This window comes from Phacochoerus africanus, chromosome 2 (genome assembly GCF_016906955.1).
Source record: "Phacochoerus africanus isolate WHEZ1 chromosome 2, ROS_Pafr_v1, whole genome shotgun sequence".
Classification (NCBI taxonomy): domain Eukaryota; kingdom Metazoa; phylum Chordata; class Mammalia; order Artiodactyla; family Suidae; genus Phacochoerus; species Phacochoerus africanus.
In genome coordinates this window covers 187,026,564-187,046,402 of record NC_062545.1, presented here as the reverse complement: position 1 = coordinate 187,046,402, position 19,839 = coordinate 187,026,564, and the positions used below count along the sequence as shown (strand labels likewise).

The window sequence follows — 19,839 nt, the reverse complement described above, 5'->3', positions numbered from 1 at the left end:
ACATCCAGCTTAAGTCCAGGATATCTAGGAGATGTCCATTTGTCTTTTGTTCTGCCATAGTCTTTATTTATCATCTGTCATATGTAGAATAAAAGTTAAAGTTAACTATCACCAGTATGCTGTCTCTATATAACTGTGGAAAGAAAGGAAAAAGAAAGAAGAGGGGAAATTAAAGTACATAAGCATATACATGACACAGCAGAGAAGAAAACATGAGTTGATGAAATTGTTCTTATTTCTGCAATGTTGTATAAATACCAAAATTAGTATTTACGACTTCTTTTTCTTTTCTTTTTTTTTTTTTTCCAGTTTCCAAGCTCTTTTTCTTTATTTTTCCAGACTTGGGGGGTAAATATATTTTGTTTTTAATATTGCTGCTTTCCCTTACTCTTTTCACATCCTGTAGTTAACTTGGCACTCTGGGGATCCAAGGATTACTGCAGTTTATCAAAGAAGCTTCTCAACCTGTCCAGTGAGAATATATAAAGGACATGTAGTAGCTATGGATACATACTGCTGGCTTCACACAGGAGCTGTTGCTTGTGCTGAAAAACTAGCCAAAGGAGAGCCTACCGATAAGTAAGTTTGAACCTTGTATTAATTCTTTGCCAACTAAGAACGAGACTTATAATGAAGACTAATTCTTCAGTGGGATCATTCTCATTCAATGCCAGGTTTATCACGAAGGGAGAGTGTGTGCTTTAGGATATTGCCAAATCAGGAAACATTTCCTTCTGTGATACAGGTCTGGTTTGCATTCTCATAAGCCAGAGTATTAGGACACCAGTGGACAAAGACCAAAGACTCTCCTTTATTCTTTATCTAAGATTAACCTTGTCACAATCATCTAAAAATCCATGGTGATTTCAGACTCCCACTTTCTTGGGTACAGTCAATGCACTGCTAAACCCTGTTAACAAAACAAGGCATTTGCTTCTAAGGGACAAGGTGAGTTCTGATTCTCTTTTACTTCACTTGGGGCTAAAAAACATGGCCTTGTTGACATCCAGTCCTGATTCTGTGACCTTATGTGATACAAAGCAAATATTCTGTTTATATTTTAAATAGGAACAATAGAAAAACAAGCAAGCATAGCATAGTTTGGGGGCAGAGATTTACCACAGAGATTTGGACACTTGTGTATTTTCTTTTTTGCAATATATCATTTATCTCCTAGTGGAAAGGTCCACAGATCTTAGTATGATTGACTTAAGTACAATGGACAATAATAATCCTTTTTGGTTTTTGGAGAGGGGGGTAGGGTGGAGGATCAGGGATGGAGAGCAGAGGAGAAGTCATTATTGAAAGGTGAATGTATGTTTTTCTTTATTCCTTAAATGTTTTTCTTTATTTTTATAGGTATGTAGGATTTTGTAGGAAATTTGTAAACATATTACTGTCTCATGGGATCAAGCCTATCCTGGTATTTGGTGGATGTACTGTACCTTCTAAAAAGGAAGTGGAGAAGTCTAGAAGAGAGTAAGTTGATTCTCTAACTTAATTACTTTAAGGTCTAACATTGTGCTCTATATGATAGCAATTTCTTGTGATTTTTGTTTGTGGCACGAACAGAGTACCCTAACATTCCATGTATGCTAGAAAGGAATGTGTGTTCTTCAGTTACTGAGTGGAAGCTTTCCTGTCTGTCCAGGAAATCAAGCTTATTGATCATAGTGCTCAAATCTTCCATAGCCTTGTTGGGGATAAGGATTTTTTGGTGGGGTTTTTTGCTTGTTTGTTTATATGTCTACTTAATACAGCAGTTACTGAGGAAAGTATGTTCAAATTTCACTGTGATAGTGGAATTGTTTATGACTTATTTTTCCACCACCTATACCCTGTCCCCTTGGTTTTCGAGTATCTCAGCTGGTTGGGATTTTTTACCTGATGAAGTGAACCAAACCTTAATTTTTGTGGGAGCTCAGCCTCTTGTGGCCCAGTTGCTGTCGAGTTATGTGGTTTTCCACTTACTTCTACCATTGGCAGTGGAGGAGGCAGTCCACTGGTTCCCTTGAGTTCCATCCATAATCCTTTTTCCCCTCACCGTGCGTCATGTTGCCACGATGGGAACTCCTACTGTGCATTTTTCTTAATGAGACTAAGTGCTTAGGGCCCTTCCAGAGGGGCATTTATTTAATTTTCTCATTCACTAACAGAAAGGTTTTACATTCACTTTTCTGTTACCACCTGCTGGGGTAATTTCATAAGCTCTTACCAGAAATAAGACACCAGTATTGCCAGGAAATATTATAGGATATTAAATTGTAGTTTAACAGTGCAGGTGTGTATTACTTCTAAACTCAATATCAAACACGTTAATTGATAAGATACATTAATTTTGCTGGAGATGGAGAGCAGGTGGGAAAAGGAGGTTAGAGAGTGAAAAAGTGACTGATTAACAAAAATAACCTTCTTTTTGTTGAACAATTCTTTTACATTATGAACTCCTCAAATGCATTTAAAACGCAATTCAGTTTGCCACAACTTGACTTACATGCAGATTTTTTTTTCTAGGAGTACATTTCTGACAAAAACACATTAATCTCTGTTTTCCTAAAACTACGGTATTTTCAACTGTGTGCTCAAATGACAAATGGGGTGGAGGAGGCACCTTTGATCATTCCACTCAGTGACCTACTTGCAAAATTTTCATTGCTCATCTTCAAAGTTCTGTGCTTTGTCATGCCCAGGGGAGGAATGCTTCAACTAGCAGAGGCAATTATGGTTCTAATGGATTGGAATTTGAGGTTTCCACATGTCATTGGCTGAACAGACATAAAAAGAAGGGTTTACAATGTTGATGGGCTGATTGTGCTTGGCTCCTAAGGGGAAATGAAATTGCTGCCTGTGGAAAATGCAGAGATGATCCAGCTAGAATCCTTTGAAAGAAAGACTTGCAGCCCAGCTATGGGCAATGCGGTCAGCAGCCAGCTTCCAGATATCAGGTCCTTAGCCACCTTGTACATACCACACTCTTCCTAGGATAGCCAGTGACTGAGTGGCATGGGACACAGCGAGACTGGCAATGCTTCCTCCAGAGATCCCCACCAGGCTGGCTGAGACTTTGCCAGCCTTGCACTGCTGTTCTATTCCACTGCTTAATTCTGCTTCTGCTCGCTTAAAGTCATTGGGGTTGATCCCTAACAAACATCTTACACCCCAAACTCTGTCTTACTATCTGCTTTCGGAGACCCCAACTGGCAACATGATGCACAGTGAGGGGAAAAAGGATTATGGATGGAACTCAAGGGAACCAGTGGACTGCCTCCTCCACTGCCAATGGTAGAAGTAAGTGGAAAACCACATAACTCGACAGCAACTGGGCCACAAGAGGCTGAGCTCCCACAAAAATTAAGGTTTGGTTCACTTCATCAGGTAAAAAATCCCAACCAGCTGAGATACTCGAAAACCAAGGGGACATGGTATAGGTCATGTTGCCAATTAGGGTCTCTGAAAGCAGATAGTAAGACAGAGTTTGGGGTATAAGATGTTTGTCAGGGATCAACACCTGTAACATTAAGGAAGCAGAAGCAGAATCGAGCAGCGGAATAGTACAGCAGTGCAAGGCTGGCAAAGTCTCAGCCAGCCTGGTGGGGATCTCTGGAGGAAGCATTGCCAGTCTCGCTGTGTCCCATGCCACTCAGTCACTGGCTATTCTAGGAAAAATGGCTTAGCAGAAACGAATTTGACTAGTATCCATGAGGACACAGGTTTGATCCCTGGCCTCTCTCAGTGGGTTAAGGATCCTGCATTGCCCTGAGCTGTGGTGTAGGTCAGACAGGGCTCAGATCTGGTGTGGCTGTGGCTGCACCTACAGTTCCTATTCCACCCCTAGCCTGGGAACCTCCATATGGCATGGGTGCAGCCCTAAAAAGCACCCCCCCCCAAAAAAAAAAACCTCTTCCAGCTTGCCCTCTGGGAAGATAAGAATGTAGCCTTGTTTCACCCCTACCACATGCACTGCCTCTCCCATTCTGCCTCTCCCCTGAGAGACCCATATCATAATTCTGGCTAAATCAGCTTCAATATTTACATTATAGTGGCAATGCAAATACTACCCATAGCTGAGCAATTTGGCCTATTAGGATAATTTTTCCTTTCTTTCCTTATCATCTTTTTCATTTGCTGAGCTTTCAGCCACAAACATTTTGTTTATGTCTCTAAGTCTCCACTCCAAATTTTTTGAGATATCAAGTTTTACATTGATTTCAACTTTGTTTTTTCCTTTTTTATGGCCACGCCTGCAGCATATGGAAGTTCTTGGGCCAGGAGTCTAAGCCATAGACAGGGCAAGAGCTGATCCAAGACACATCTGCAACCTACGCTGCAGCTCATGACAATGCAGGATCCTTAACCCACTGATGGAAGCCAGGGATCAAACCCATATCCTCACAGAGACAACATTGAGTTCTTAATCCGATGAGCTACACAGGAAACTCCCGATTTCATCTTCTTCATCCATCCTAGAGTCTTATGACCTACTCCAAATCCATAGTGGTTGCCCTTCATGCTGATGCTATCAGCCTGAATTGCAGCCATAGGTTGAACTTTCCTTTACTCTCAGGCTGAGAAAGGATTGTCTTTTCTCCCTCCTGTTTCCTTCTCTCTTAATTTACTCCCTTGTGTTGGGAGACATTCCTCCTGATACCTTGAGAAAAGGGTATTTGAGAATTAAAATGTTTGGAGATGGGATTGTGCAGGGAAACACAGATTACAAAGAAGCATAAAGACATTTTGGGGTGAGATGTATGTATCCATTATCTTGATTATAGGATGGTTCATTGTTGTATGCATATGACAAAACTCATCACATTGTGTGCCGTATATTGTATGTCAGTTATAGCTCAAGTAAGCTGCAAGAAAATAAGAAAAAAAGATTAGCATATAATATTCAAAAGTATTAACATATATTGTTAGCAAGTCTGTGGGGGGGAATATAGTACTACTGGGAATGCAGATGGTACAACCTCTATAGAGAGGATTCGACAGCATCTAGCCAAATTACAAATGTACTTAAACTTTGGCCCAGTAATTTCACTTCTAAGAATCTGTACCAAACATACATTGGCAGAAATACAAAATGATGTCTGTTTATAGCTCTTTGTTGAAAACTATTTGTAATAGCAAAAGACTGGAATCAATCTAAATGTCTACCTGCAGAATACTGATAAATGGTGGCACAGCTACATAGTGAAGCACAATTTTCAGTTGAGAAAAAAAATGAAGGTGTTGATGCACTACTGTTGACTGACCTTCAGGATATTTTGCTAAGTGAAGATAACAAGTTTCTTTTTTTTTTTTGTCTTTTGTCTTTTTGTTGTTGTTGTTGCTATTTCTTGGGCCGCTCCCGCGGCATATGGAGGTTCCCAGGCTAGGGGTTGAATCGGAGCTGTAGCCACCGGCCTACGCCAGAGCCACAGCAACGCGGGACCCAAGCCGAGTCTGCAACCTACACCACAGCTCACGGCAACGCCGGATCGTTAACCCACTGAGCAAGGGCAGGGACCGAACCCGCAACCTCATGGTTCCTAGTCGGATTCGTTAACCACTGCACCATGACGGGAACTCCAATAACAAGTTTCTAAACATTGAGGATATTGTTACTTTTTGTTCTTAGAAATGCTCTATATCTTGATCTGGGTGGTAGCTACATGGGGTGTATAAATATGTAAAATTCATTGTGCTGTACATTTAGGATGATTTTACATTACCATATGTGTGATAAATCGATTTAAATTTAAAACATTAGATGGAAGCAAACTGAGTCAAGAGTAGAAGAAGAGGAAATAGAAATGTGAGACTTTGGGAGGAAGTGCTCACTAGCTAGAAGAGAATGTAATGTCAAGGGAGAATTTTCCTCTCCCTCTGTTTTATTCCTTCCTTCCTTTCTTCTTTCTTTCCTTTTCATAATGGGAGAGGCACATATGTAAAAACAATTGAAAAGTAAAATTGACTCTAAGAAAAAGAAAGTATAATCAATAGTGTCATGTCCTGGGAAAGTTGAGAGGGTATAGAAATCAAAGTACCAGTAGAGGAATTGTTCTTAGACAGAGGAGACATTTCTGCTATCCACACAGGGGAAAAGGAATCTGGAATGGGGGCAGCTATAGTAGGACTGGGAAACCAGGCACAACTGTACTGGGTAAAGAAGCTCAGTGGGTAGGGTATGAGTAGGGTAGGGAGAGGTAGTTGTAGAATCCAGTAAGTAAAAAGGGATTGATATAGTGTGATAGGGCGTGTGAGAGTGAGAGAGCAGGATGTAAACTGCACAGGAAACAGAGTAGGATTGCCAGGTAGCAAGGGCCCATTTGAAGTTAATTATCATATGGCTTTCTCCAGCAGGGCTTGGTGAAAGCAGAAAGTTGGATTCATCCACAGCTGGGTTTTGCCAGATTGGTACAAATAAGAGATAAGGGGGCTTATATAATTGGCCAAGCATGTTACTAAAATGATGACTCATTCAGTCTAAGGTGGATGAACAGGGAAGCAGAGAAAGCAGAGGGCTGGTTAATTAGAAGCCGACAGAAGGCTTGAAGGATTGGCTTTCCAGTGAGATGGAAAAGCAGTTGTGATGGGACTGGTTGAAAGGTGTAAGTCAGCATTTCCCAGAGTGTGTTCTGAAGAATATAACCAGATAAATGGCTTATGTACCAATAATGCATCATTAAGATTAGGAAACACTTTGCATTACAGAAACCTGCTTAGTGTATTTAACCAAGCACTCCTTGAACCCTTGAATCACTAAATCTTTTTATTTTTATTTTTTATTTTGTTTATTTGTTGTCTTTTTAAGGCCATGTCTGTGGCATATGAAGGCTCCCAGGCTAGGGGTTGAATCAGAGCTGTAGCCGCTGGCCCACATCACAGCCCCAGCAACACCAAATCCAAACCATGTCTTCGACCTACACCACAGCTCACAGCAATGCTGGATCCTTAGCCCACTGAGCAAGGCCAGGGGTGGAACCTGCGTCCTCAGTCCTCATGTATACTAGTTGGGTTCATTTCTGCTGAGTCACAATGGGAACTCCTCACTAAATCTTTTTAAATGTAACATCTATTAACATTTTCTAAACTAGTGTTCTTCCAAACATCCTTTAGAAACTGCTTTGTATGTCACATGCTGAAACTCTTACATTAATGGGATGAAGTGAATAATTATCACAGCGTGTAATCATTGTGTTGATATCCGTTTTAATATATTTCAATGTGAAAAGATTATTTTCTTTTCTTTCTTTTTTTTTTTTTTTGACTTTTTAGCTATTTCTTGGGCCGCTCCCGCGGCATATGGAGGTTCCCAGGCTAGGGGCCGAATCAGAGCTGTAGCCACCGGCCTACACCAGAGCCACAGCAACGCGGGATCCGAGCCGCGTCTGCAACCTACACAGCTCACAGCAACGCCGGATCGTTAACCCACTGAGCAAGGGCAGGGACCGAACCCGCAACTTCATGGTTCCTAGTCGGATTCGTTAACCACTGCGCCACGATGGGAACTCCCTGAAAAGATTATTTTCTATTAAAAGTATGTATAAGTGTAAAACATATTTTCAAAATGTTAAAGTGGTGGTGGGGAGTTCCCTGGTAGTCTAGTAGTGAGGCGTTGGCACTTTCACACTGTGGTCTATGTTCAATCACTGATCTAGGAACTGAGTTCCCACATCAAGCCCCTGCACACAGCCTCCCCCCACACCACCACCAAAAGAAGGTTAAAGAGGGCATGATTCATGAGGTTAATATTGTTAGGTTTACCTTATTCCACTATGAAGCTACATTAAAGACAACACTATTCTGTTGGATAATTATAGAGTCCAAATTTAATCACTAAGATTATTTTATTCTACATTAATACTATAATGTATTTTGACTATTAAGAAGCCTTCTGTTAAAACTAATTATATCCCAGCTGAAGAAAAGACATTGAATAATAAGAATCCTGATGTTAATCACATCAAATGTGTATTTTTATTCTTTAAACCTCAAAATAAGATTTCTACTATATATAGTAAGAAGAATAAAGTATAGCCATTAAAATCTGATAATAAACAGAAAGTTCTTTATTTTCCTTCACTACATTTATTTAAGAACAATAAAATGTAAGTATCGGATATAAATAGAATTATTGTGTTTGCTTCCCAGCCTTAGGGAGGATCATACTTGCCTACCTCCCTGACATTAGGTTGGCCAATGAAATGTGAGTAAAAGCGACATGAGTTACTTATAAGCAGAAGATTTTAGAGTCAGTACAGGGTTCACTATGACCTGTTTCCTTCTGCCACAAGACCAGCAATGGTCCAGATGGAGGCTGCTCTGGTAGCCTGACTCCCTGGACAAAGGTGACACAGAGCAGACCTTCAGCGGATCCTGAAAGGATGGGAGGCATGAGCAAGAAATACTGAGATTTGGGGGTCAGTTTATACTGACTGACACAGAAATCTCATTTTCTACACTCTACTCATTTCCCCAAACTGGCAACTGTTAATGAATAGAAATAGAAGTAATCACCAAAAGCATAAAACTTGCTCCACAGCATATCTAGAATATTGGTGGCAAATTGGTTTAGTCTTTCTCGTCCACTCCCATGGACTCATAATGACAGCTGAATCAACACTGTAGAGAAGGATTCTGAGACATGTCCTTGCTTAGCAGAAAAGAGGGCCATATTTACAGTATGCCTTCCAGGAGAAGGAGGGGTAATGAACTGCCCATCCCTGGCCTAAGATGAACAACCTATACTTATTATCATTTCTGCTTTCTTTTCCCCTCCTTTTGTGCTGGAGGCATTATTATTTTTTTAATGTACCCAGCTCACTGAAATATTTAGAACAGTAAGTAATTTCATTTTCTTTACTGATGGGGGGAGAAAAAATGTTTCTGTCAGAGCTGATCACAGAATTTCTCCTCAGGCAGAGAACTTGGTTAGAAACATCTTAAATGCACTTTTTAGTTATTAGGATGGCCTTCTAGGCCGCATCTGGATGATTTGCAGAGAAAGGAAAACAGTTAAACTGTTTGACATCAGAAGTGTACAGTAATTGTTAGAGTTGTTGAATGAACCACAGTGAAGCAAAGAGAAGTCCAAGAAGAGAGTCCAGAAGGGGTCCAGCAACCTGGTAGGAAGCCGAGGGGAAGAGAGGACCACAGGAAGTTCTCCAGAGGATGGAATGGTGGAGGGACTTTTCCAAACTGAGATGGTTAAATATTCAGTTGCAAGTGTTTTGCCTTTCTACTCTGTGATGTAACATTCCTAACCCTAACACACACACACTCATGCATGCATGCACTACCTTTCCCAAAACATCAATAAAGTCTGTGGCACCCACAGTGGTGCTCTGGGTACTGACGGTTTGTAAGGGTTTTGGTAAGTACACACTATATGTAAAGGGAACAGGGCAAACGGGACAAAACAGGGCAAACAGGGCAAACAGGAACACAAGAAAGCAGTGGAAAAGAGAAAGTGCTGGAGGAAGAATTTTCAGAGCTACTGGGAAAGCATCTGGGCTACTTCCTGCATAAGGGATGAAGACTGGAGATAATTTTTCCTAAATCATAAAGGACCAGATGAGGTCAGCAAGCTGGGGAAGTTTGAAACAGCTAGCTGCTGACATCTGGCTCACACGACTAATGATGTCAATGGATGTCTCTGGTTCACTGTCAGCAAGTCATGTAAGTCATGAGCAATTGAAGGAAACTGGCTCACTGCACCATCCCTGGAAAAAAAAAAGAAAAGAAAAAGCAGCCCCCGCAACAATCCAGGCTGCTCTGACCTTGGCCTAATGCTCATGATTCCCTGTGCAGTGATAATGAGTTCTCTGCCTTGTAGCTTTTAGAGGTAAGGGAAGAGATGAGCTTGGTCTAATGCCTGCTGACTCATAAGCCATAGGGGCCTGGCCTGTCTCTGATGTGCTATGTGCATTTTCTCTCCAGCAAAGAGAGGTTGCCAACTAAATGTGCAGAATGAGACATAGGAACCCTGCCTCTGCCACCAGGGAGGGAGGTGTAAAGAAGGAAGAAACAGGTACCTTCTCTCCTAGCCCTCCTCTTTTAGCTCCTCTACAAGCAGCTGCTATGAGAAAGCACTTTAGAATTGTTGCTGATTCCTATTGGGTAGGAATTATGCCAAGCCTAGCCAGGCTTAATGAAAGGCTGCTTATCCTACGTTAGGCATTAACTGGGTGCAAAAGTGAATCAACACCCTTCCTCTCCTTAAGCAGTGTGCAGTCCAGAGGGAGTGTAAATGATGAAATAAATATAGGGCAAGGTTAAATGGAATAAAGGCCAAATGGAGCTAAAGTGACATGGTACAGGCATTCAGAAGGAAAATCGTGTCTTAGTTGTGTCTTGGAAGATCAAGAACAGCTCCATACAAAAGGCAGCATTTGAAAACTAGGGCAAATTTCCAGGGGGCAGAGAATCTGGAAATGGTGTTTCCAGCTGGGAGAACTGTAAGAGCAACGCTAACAATTTTTCAGAAGCTGGAAGTAGTTTGGAAAGTGAAGATGGAGAGGTTTGATTTTTTTGCTTTTGTTTTTGCTTAAAAAAAATTTCATGCTTAGAAATTTGTACTTTATTCTATACACAGTGGGGTAACAATGAGATTTTGTAAGATAGTCTGTGTTCCAAAAATGTAGGTGCGGAGTTCCCGTCGTGGCGCAGTGGTTAACGAATCCGACTAGGAACGATGAGGTTGTGGGTTCGGTCCCTGGCCTTGCTCAGTGGGTTAAGGATCCTGAGTTGCCGTGAGCTATGGTGTAGGTTGCAGATGCAGCTCGGATCCTGAGTTGCTGTGGCTCTGGTGTAGGCCAGCAGCTACAGCTCTGATTAGACCCCTAGCCTGGGAATCTCCATATGCTGCAGGAGCGGCCCAAGAAATACCAAAAAGACAAAAAAAAAAAAATGTAGTTGCAACTTACAGATTCAATCAGTAATTAATGCCCTTGTTGTATGCCCTGCATTTGGCCAGGCCCATGGCACCAAAAGGAAGACCACGCTCCTTACTCTAAGAGGCTACAATCAATTAAAGAGATAGTGCACAGACCCAGAATCAGAAAGAGAGCTGGGGAGGAGTGTCATGGAAGCAAACTTGTTGCAGGAAACCAGAAAAGGAAAGCTAATCAGGAGGTGCTTAATGGAGGAAGGAAGCTGGGACTGAGCCAAGAAGGAATTTTAGGATCGGAATTGCAGAAAGGAGGGAAAAACACATTCTGGGACTGAGCAGAAGGAAGATAGGACAAAACAACATGCACAAGACTGTTAGGGTTGTGGACTTGGGGATATTGGCCTGGGTTTGGAAACTGCAAATAGAGGCCCTAGCATCACAAGTTTTGCAGTCACTACCAACATGACACTGTGTCAAAGCCATTTCCTTTTCCCAGACCAGTGTAGAGATGCAGGCTACATAAGAGGACCCATTTTATTCCCTCTTTCCCAGTATGACCAAACTGCACTCTGATGCTGAAATATGCTTTTGTTCTTTTGGGAAATAGCACAAGTTCATCAGCCTAGAAAATCTTCAGACATTCTTGGAGCAGAGGTCCAGGAAGTACAAGGTCAGTGCCTAGGCTCTAGGAGGGACCATAGGAGAAACGATCATACAAAATCATGACATGAAGTAAAAAAACCAGCAGGCACAGGAAAGTTCTGCACATATACCCCAAACTGAATTCTACTGCTTTAGTGGCACTGACTGAAAATAATCTCTTATGTAGGAGGTGGTTTGGTCTCTGGGAAAGGCCCAAGGTTGAATCCTGGCAGCACCACTCACTCTATGACCTAATTGCTTTAAGCTTCAATTTCCTCATCTGTAAAATGAGGATAATAGCATCTGCCTCAGAGTTCTGACACAAAGATGAAATGAGATAACATGTGCAAAGCACCTTGCATGATAACTGGCATTAGTCAGCCCTCAGGAAACTCTGACTCCCCTTCTTTTCCTCCCATTGGTCTCATAATCTAAAGCCAGATCAAGAGGGTCAGTGCTATTTGGGGACTCCAACCAAAGGAATAAGATGCCAATGAAGCTTGAAGACTCAGACCACATTAAAGGTCCCCAGGGCATAGCCAATGTCCAAATCTTCTGGATGGCTCTGAGATATGCATCTGTTCCAGATGTCATGGCTTGATCAATGCTGCTGCTCCATCACACTTTAGCATCAAATGTTAAGACAAGAGCTATTCTAGAATGCTGGAGTGAGGCCAGCACAACAGCCCTGAAACCCTGCCCCCTCCTCCCAGCTCAGGTGTGTGGGAGCCAAGAAGAAGTAACTAAGGGCACCAAAACAACTTCCAAAGGTTCTGCTCACATAGGAGGAGCAGAGGCAGAGAAAGCCAAAAAGATAATTCCAAGATTCAGGAAAAGTCCCCAACCTTGAGCACAGCCTGATTGCGAGGAAGCCTGAACAACTTAATAATCCAATTTGACAGGCAGCCAAAAGACTTGGGGTAGCTCATTTACCTTGTGGGTATGATGCAGCCCAGAAGACAAAAGTGCATAAAGAATAGCAGGTAAAATATGAATCAAGCTACTTAGCAAGTCAGACTGAGATCTCTTGATTGCCAAGTCTCTCGGATTCCTACAAGACACTTTTCCTCCATCTCTTCTCTTCATCCCCACTGCCCTTGCCCCAATTCAGGACCCTATCACCTTCTGCCAGCTCAGGGACACTTTAATTTTCTAAATATACAACTCTCATCAAGTTCCTCATTGCTCAGCAAACAAAATCTACATTTCCTAACCTGACATTCAGATCCCTCCATCAGAGGATATGACCTCCATCTTAAACAGCCTGTTCCCTCTTAGGATCCTTATGCTTCAGCCAAACCAAAATAGACACACACTCAAACCTCTGTATTTTTCCTTCAGTGTCTTTGCTTGAGCTGTTGTTTCCCAGCGATTCTCACATACTCTTTGTGTTTGTTTCCCAGAGCTCCCACAACAAATTGTCACAAACTGGGTAACTCAAAACAAGAGAAATGTATTCTCTTGCAGTCCTGGAAGCCACGAGTCCAAAATCAAGGTACTGGCAGGGTTGGTTCTTTCAGGAGGCTTTGAGGCATGATCTGTTCCATGCCTCTTTCCTGGCATCTGCGGCTGCCAGCACCCCTGGCTTCCAGCTGCCAGTTTCTGCCTTCATCTTCCCATGGCATTCTTCTTCCTCCATGTCTGCATCTGCAATCTCCCTCTACCTTTCTCTTATAAGGTCACTTGTCAAAGGATTTAGGACCCAACCTTAGTCCAGTATGATCTCATCTCAAGTTCTTCAACTTAATTACATCTCAGTAACTCATTTTCCAAATAAGGTCACATTCACAGGTTTTGGGAGAACAAGATTCTTGGAGGCACAATTCAACCCCCTATGCCCTTCAAGACTTTGCTCTAGAATACTACTCAGCCATAAAAAAAGAACAAAATCATGCCATTTGCAGCAACATGGATGGAACTAGAGAGTCTCATACTGAGTGAAGTAAGTCAGAAAGAGAAAGACAAATACCATATGATATCACTTATATGTGAAATCTAAAATATGGCACAAATGAACCTATCCACAAAAACAGAAACAGACTCACAGATGTAGAGAACCACTTGTGGTTGCCAAGGGAAAGGGGGAGGGAGTGGGATGGCCTGGGAGTTTGGGGTTAGTGGATGCAAACTATTACATTTAGAATGGGTGAGCAATGAGGTCCTGCTGTATAGCACAAGGAACTGTATCCAATTACTTGTGAAACGATAGAAGACAATATGAGAACAAGAATGTATATATATGTGTAGCTGAGCCACTTTGTTTTACAGCAGAAATTGACAGAACAGTGTAAATCAACTATAATAAAAAATTATTTTAAAAGACTTTGCTATATGGCAGCCTCCTCTGTGATGTATGCCCTGATGCCAATCCACAGGAAATAATCTTTTCCTCCTATAAACTTCCAGGACATTGAACTAAATTCTACATGGTGTTACTGCGTGTTTGTATGTAGGACTTAACTTTTTGTGAGTTTCCTGAGTCCCACAGGCCTCAGTTTCCTCATCTTTAAAACTGAAATGAGGAGTTCCCGTCGTGGCGCAGTGGTTAACGAATCCGACTAGGAACCATGAAGTTGCGGGTTCGGTCCCTGCCCTTGCTTAGTGGGTTAAGGATCCGGCATTGCCGTGAGCTGTGGTGTAGGTTGCAGACTCGGCTCGGATCCCGCATTGCTGTGGCTCTGGCGTAGGCCGGTGGCTACAGCTCCGATTGGACCCCTAACCTGCGAACCTCCATATGCTGCGGGAGCAGCCCAAGAAATAGCAAAAAGACAAAAAAATAAATAAGTAAATAAAACTGAAATGATAGGAATTGCTATCATGGCTCAGCAGAAACGAATCTGACTAGTATCCATGAGGATGCAGTTTCGATCCCTGGCCTCCCTCAGTGAGTTGCTGAAGGATCCGGTGTTGCTGTGAGCTGTGGTGTAAGCCGCAAATGCGACTCAGATCCCGAGTTGGTGTGACTGTGGTGTAGGCCAGCAGCTACAGCTCTGATTTGACCGCTAGCCTGAGAACTTCCATATGCCGTGGGTGCAGCCCTAAAAAAAAAAAAAAAGGTAAAACCCTGAGATGATAAGATACATCTACTTATAGCATTGCTTTGGTACAAAGACATTTTAAGGAACTTAAAGCAGTGCTGGACATAGTAAGTCATCAGTTAGTGCTATTATTATCATTATCATTGTTGTGATTTTCAGCTTCCCTACTATATTCTAAGTTCCTTAAAGATCTCTTTATCCTCCATGGCATCTGAAGTGTCTTGCACAGAGTAACGGATGAGTGACCATATTGGGAGAAGATGACGGATACGTTGTCTTGAAATAAAAATGTCAACACAGAGACGTGTTTGGAAACATTATGAAGAGGATGAGTGCTCTACCCAGCACTTCATCAGCAGCAAAGTGCCCGGTCTTCCCTAAAGGTGGAGAGTCTCTTCTTGGTCACTCCTAGGACAATTCTGCCAAGAGTTACTCCCTTTGACCTACGAGAAGCACAGTTTGCAAATGTGCCACTCAGTGGCTCTTCTGAGTAAGCACAGCATATCAAAAGGAGAATTCATTTTCATAAAATACATCATCTGCAGATTTGTCATCATGATAATTATATTTTATTATTCTGATTGTACTTCGCAGCCCTGATGTGACTCTGAAATAGAAAGGAAAAAAGGAGGTGGGGGAGGGGGCTAACTCCTGGTTTCAGGGAAGAGTGACTCAGTGACTCTAGGGAGCCTTCTCTCAGGAACTGGGTAGGTGTGCTGACTCACCTTGGCCCTGGGCCTCCTCCCAAAAGTTGCTCCCTCCAGGGCCTCTTGGTATTTTGGAAGCCTTCAGTTCACTGTGGTTCTCTCTACACTCCATATTCTCCTCCATGTGATTCCATGGATTATTTCTAAAAGGACAAGTTTTTGACAAATGGTTCTGTCTTTTAGAATATTCTAAAGTTTTCTTAAAGATGTTCACTATTAGGAGTGAGGGCTGGTAGTCACTCCCACCTAGCTGCAGATAATATTCCTAGTAACACCACCAGCGCTGACTAGGCACTCAGTATGTGCCAGACACTGTGCTCTACCAGTTATTTCCTGTAATTCCTACTCCAGCTCTAGGAGAGAACTACGATTAGCTCCATTTCTCAGGAGAGAAACTGAAGGCTTCCAGATATTAAATAACTTGCCTAAAGTCACAATCGTTGTGTATGACTAAGCAAAGATTCCGACTATCTATATCCCAAGTTGAGGCTCTTCTCCACTGAACATCCCTATCTCCCAATATGCATCCATATATTTCTCTCTCCATAAATACAAAAAGGAGGTCCACTTGATACCAAAGTGGAGAATGAAAATAACAATCTTCTTGCATTTCCCAAAATTAGAACTACTGAGGCAAACTCTTCACAGATGGGTAAACAGCTGCAATTTCACAAGTTTAACCAGATTTTGCATAAGAAACATAAACATGTTTCAAGTTTCCAGAGGATGTATATCAGAATTAAATTTTTACATGTTCATTCTTGGGGAGGGAGAGATGGTATTGGAGAGTCATTTCCAACTTGACTCTAATTATACAGCAGGCAAGTGCAGGCATGTGCAAAGATTCGTATTGCAGTGAGGTGTGTACAAAGTGCAGTTCAGTGAGAAAACAGAAGCTGAAATCCTTTTATGTATTTTTCCCAAGCAAATATTGTAAAACCTAATCTGCAGTGCATGGCAGGGGGCAGGTTGCTGTTATCTGGGATCACACTTTCCTGGATGGGTTCAGTTTGGGAAATGGTAAAGCAACTCTCTTCTGCCCAGAATCTGTACTGACTGACTTGGTTCAATTTCCATGTAACAACTGCTAAAATTATGCTCGGAAATAACATTTCCTACTTATATGTTTTTTTAAAAAATAATGATTCTTTATTGTAGAAACTCTCTGATGGTATATGTCCATATAGAAATAAAATAATAGGGATTAATTTTTAAAAAGTTTGTGAAATTTTCAAATAGCAATAATTGCTCCTCAGATAAACCTCATTGGCTACAATACTGCCACTGCACAAAGCTTAAGCTTGTGAAATTTTACCTTGTCTCTTTAATTTTACATGAAAGTTGAGCCATTTTGCTGGAAAATTAAAATCCAACATGTCTTCTGCACATCCAGAGCACGGTATCACCTGAGAAGGAAAGCAGTGGCATTATTGGGGAGACACTGTGATGCCATTACCATTCAGGATTTTCAATGGATTGAGATTGTGAGCCAAGGCTATGGCAATGAAGAAAATCATTTGCAACAGCTAGGACTCCATTAAGTTCTAACACAAGCTGCTTCCCAGATGCTGCTGTGTATGCTCCATATCCACTGAGAGGGGGAAGGATGAGTTATTGTAGGCTGTTTTTATTTCAAATGATTACTGAAAGGATAAAAATTCATCAAATTTTGATCTAGATGAGACTTTCAAGCAAAGCTCAAATCCTTCATATCCTTGTGCATAAATTCCCTGTCAGGAGAACTGACAGCACAATGAAGAAATTCATCACAATGAATGCCTAGGACTCCTAAAAGAAAGAGAAGACTAAGTCCAGCAAAATTGCCACCGCATTAAAAAAATGTTCTCCTATCTTAGCCTCAAGAAACCTAATCACATTAACGCAAACACTTGCTTCTCAGCTTATTCCTAGACAACACAATTGCCCCTCACATAGAGTGCATATCAAGATAATATGAACCCAGATTACCCTACAAGCATTTTCAGTGAAAAAAACTGAATCTCCTTGTACAAATATGTACAAATATATTTGCATTGATCTGTACAGTGACTAATCCTATTTAGTTCTGGAAGTATCCCCTGGTCTTCTGACACAGAGCAGTATTCACTTTTTATTTTAACATCAAGGGGAGGCATGGAGCCCTTTGTACTTGGGCTCCAAAAGCTGTTTGCTCCCCAAAACAAAGAAATTCCCTTCGTGGAGAAGAAAGAGCACCCCCTAGTGAAACAGAGTTTCCCAACAGTCCTTCAACAGTGAAGTTCCACCTCTGTTTTATGGCAGCGTGACTGCAGGTTAGAGGCTAAGGCCCAATGCCCAGGGCCCAGAAGCCTGTCAAGAGAAAATAAAATTGAGAGCTGAGAAAAATCTGAGAAAAAGCTTTTTAAGTTCCAAAACTGAAGCTAGTAAATCTGATTAAATGTCTATAAAATGTGACATATCAACTAGTCACAGAAATTCAACTATTAATGGTTACAAATTACATCTAATGTGAGATGTAATTTTTAATATTTTCTATGATGAGGGACAAGGCCTCTTAAAATAAGAGTTAAAAGCCTTTTTTTCACAGAGTTGACCTCTCTCAAAGAGTCTTTATGATCACTGACATGGTCCATCTAAGTTTGGATGTTACTCTCTTAAAGACATTAACAAGAATGCTTTATATTGTGGAGTCCCCAATAAAAGTTTACATATACTACCATTCAAATATTTACAATAGTAAATTAAGAAATAATGAATTAAGATATTTGGATAAGGTGGATTTTTTGGCTTTTCTCCTTTTCTTCTTCTTTGCCAAAGTACAAAATATTACAAATTCTGAAGCAAAAACCAAAGAGAAAACCATCAGAATCAAAACAGATTAAGAAGCACAATTAAAAGTCCACAAATAACAAGTGCTGGAGGGGCTGTGGAGAAAAGGGAACCCTCCTGCACTGTTGGTGGGAATGTAAACTGGTACAGCCACTATGGAGAACACTTTGGAGATACCTTAGAAATCTATACATAGAACTTCCATATGACCCCGCAATCCCACTCTTGGGCATCTATCCGGACAAAACTCTACTTAAAAGAGACACATGCACCCGCATGTTCATTGCAGCCCTATTCACAATAGCCAGGACATGGAAACAACCCAAATGTCCATCGACAGAGGATTGGATTCGGAAGAGGTGGTATATATACACAATGGAATACTACTCAGCCATAAAAAAGAATGACATAATGCCATTTGCAGCAACATGGATGGAGCTAGAGAATCTCATACTGAGTGAAATGAGCCAGAAAGACAAAGACAAATACCATAGGATATCACTTATAACTGGAATCTAATATCCAGCACAAATGAACATCTCCTCAGAAAAGAAAATCATGGACTTGGAGAAGAGACTTGTGGCTGCCTGATGGGAGGGGGAGTGGGAGGGATCGGGAGCTTGGGCTTATCAGACACAACTTAGAATAGATTTACAAGGAGATCCTGCTGAATAGCATTGAGAACTTTGTCTAGATACTCATGTTGCAACACAAGAAAGGCTGGGGAAAAAAATGTAATTGTAATGTATACATGTAAGGATAACTTGATCCCCTTGCTGTACAGTGGGAAAATAAAAAAAAAAAAAAGCACAATTAAGATGAAAACAAACTACTAAATGTCACATGTAGACTTCAATGACGGATGATACATAGCATGTGGCTTTAGAGTCAGATATTATGAATAGGAGCTGGGTGACCTGGGACAAGTTACTAACCTCTCTGTGCCTCAGTATCCTCAACTATAAAATGAGAATAAAAGGGTACTTATTCACAAGGCTGTTGTAGTATTTAAGTGAGTTTGTATATATGAAATACTTAGACTAGTGCTTGGCCCATAGTAAGAGTTCAGTGAATGCCAGCAACCAATTACTATTCAAACCATACCGATCTCTGATTCTTAGAAATTGAAGAATTTAAGATTTTGAATAAATTAACTCTTACCAAAACTGGAAACATCTAGAAAAATAGTCACTCAAGTTTCATTTTGAAACTTTTCATTTGAAAATAATTTCAAATTTAGAATTGTTAACATTTTACTTGCCTTAGCTTTTTTTTTGGAATTCCTGGGTTGCCCTTGGGATATGGAGCTCCCAGGCCAGGGATCAGTTTGGAGCCACAGTGGTGACCTAAGCCATAGCTCCAGCAACACAGGATCTCTAACCCACTGTGCAGGGTCAGGGATTGAACCCTCATCCCAGTGGCTCCCAAGGCACCGACTGTTCCTGTTGTGCCACAGCAGGAGTCCCTAATTTACCTTATCATTTGCTCTACAGATCACCTCAAATCTGTGTCCCTACTTCTTATTCATATTTTTATGATGTATTCATTTTCTATTTCTGAGTAACAAATTACCACAATTTTGGTGGCTTAAAACAACACCGATTTATAAGATCACAGGTGTTCAGGTCAGAAGTCTAAGCACAGCATGGCTGGGTTCTCTGCTCCGAATTTACAAGGCTGAAATGAATGTAAGCTCACTCAGCAGCCAGGCTGAGCTCCTTTCAAGAACTCCTTTCTTTGTTGTGGCCAAATTCAGTTCCTTGCAGCTACA

At 41.3% G+C, this 19,839-nt stretch overlaps 1 pseudogene; it reads right to left on the bottom strand.

Moving 5' to 3' along the window:
* Positions 1-16,424: 16,424 nt before the first annotated feature.
* Positions 16,425-16,556, bottom strand: LOC125121806 (uncharacterized; annotated as a pseudogene).
* Between the last annotated feature and the right edge of the window lie 3,283 nt (positions 16,557-19,839).